The sequence below is a fragment of the Rhinopithecus bieti genome, unplaced genomic scaffold (assembly GCF_001698545.2).
Source record: "Rhinopithecus bieti isolate Rb0 unplaced genomic scaffold, ASM169854v2 scaffold_41913, whole genome shotgun sequence".
In the NCBI taxonomy this organism is placed as follows: domain Eukaryota; kingdom Metazoa; phylum Chordata; class Mammalia; order Primates; family Cercopithecidae; genus Rhinopithecus; species Rhinopithecus bieti.
The window spans coordinates 1,362,957-1,364,950 of record NW_016818964.1 but is presented as its reverse complement, the minus strand read 5'-3'; positions in this window follow the sequence as shown (position 1 = coordinate 1,364,950).

The following is a 1,994-nucleotide window of genomic DNA, read 5'->3' as shown; positions in this document are numbered from 1 at the left end:
ACTAGTTAATGCAACCAAAAACCTGTCATAGATCTGTGACTTTAGTCTCATGCATCTGCTGTGATAACTCCAAGTGTAGAGGATGCTCTTGGTGCCCTGTCCAGGTCCCCTGTACTGGGCCTGTGCACTGCCTCTTCCCTGCTGTGGTGTTGGCTGCTATGAGCTCACTCCCTACCCCTCTCAGGCTGGTTCCCATTCTGCTCTTGGCTGTGGGAAGCTGTCCCCCAACCCTCTACACGAGATGGTTGGAAGGCTACACCCGCCTTATTGGCCAACGACTGATGGATGCGGGGGATGTAACAGCTCAGCCTTCTTGCCTTTGGGCAGAAGAATCTATCTCTACGGTATCAGCCATGCTCCAGAGCTCTTGGTGGGATCAGGCTGAGGCCCACCTCCTCCTGAAGCTTTGTCTTTACAGAGAATCTTCCTTGCTCTCTTCTGTTTCCCTCCCTCCCCTTTAGGTTTCTTCTGAGAGCATGCCCTCCATATCAACACATCTCAGGCTTTGCTTCTAGGGAAGTGGCCTATAAGAGTTCCTATGGCCTATCCCTGTCTTAATTAATATATTAATTAATTATATTAATTATATCCTGTATTAAATATTACAGGATATAGTATTAATATATCCTGATTTGTCTTGCAAGATATTACATGGAAGTTCATCTTACCAAAGATATGGAATTCATTGTCCACGGTGTTGCTTAACACAAACAAATAGAAAATCTTCATGTTTTTCTCCATTTGTGCAACTAAAAGCTGCACACACCTTATTGCACTTAACCCTGACTCTGCAGAGTCAGTCTTTTCCTCCCAAGAACAACTTTCTGCATTAAGAGCGATTTAGGGGAGAAAAGTGGAAGTATAAGGAGACAGAACAGAGGTGGTGACATACAATGTGGCTAGAAGTGAGTCTGAAAACTGTGGGCTTCCCTTGGGTTGGTCACAGATTTTGCAATAAGCCTTCTATTTATCAACACACACACACACACACACACACACACAATCATTTATAAATTCAGCGTCTCCCTTTTGGAAAATAACTGTATTAAGAGCAGTCAGGAATTTCTTCCTCTTTCTTTTTCTTTTTTCTTGAGACAGGGTCTTGCTCTGCTGCCCAGGCTGGAGTGCAGTAGCTTGATCATGGCTCACTGCAGCTTTGACCTCCTGGGCTCAAGTGATCCTCTGGCCTCAGCCTCCCAAGTAGCTGGGGCCACAGGCATATGCCACCACATCCTGGTACATTTTTTGTATTTTTATAGAGATAGGATCTCACCGTATTGCTCAGGCTGGTCTGGAACAACTGGCTCAAGTAATTCTCTTGCTTTGGCTTCCAAAAGTGTTAGGATGGCAGGCATGAGCCACCAGGACCTGCCAGGAATTTCTTCCATGGAGAAGAGATGACTTGAAGCTGCTGCTTAGAGACAGCTCAGATTCCGCTGGTTTAAATCACTTTCCTTCAGATTCCTTTGGGAAAGTGGATTTGTCTTTCAGGCTGTCTTCCTGGCAGCCCCCTTACTTCCTTTAGCGATAGAACTCCTGAGCTTTAGCCAGGCTCATGGCTTCCCAATTAAAGACTACATTTCCCAGCCTCACTTGAAGCCAGGTACAGCCATGTGACTCAGTTCTGGCCAGTTGGATAATATTCATACAGTCTCTATGTTGCTGCCTGGAAAGTGCCATGGTGTGAAGCCATTGTAGACCAGATGAAGCCAACAGTCTAGGAATGGAAGAGCTCAAGGGAGAATGAACCTGGGTCTCCAACACCAAAGAGCTTCTCCATTAACTCTGGACTGCTAATACTTAGATGCTTCACAAGAGAGAAACCTTCTATCTTGTTTATGTCACTGTCACTTTGGTCTCTGTCATGGTAGCTGAATCTGCATTCTGACTAACACACTTCCTGTTCCCACATCTCTTTTCCAAGATGGCGTCTGGAGACAGGGTGGGCTTCTATAGCCTCATGGCAGTGGGAAGAGGACCCTTTCTCACATGCG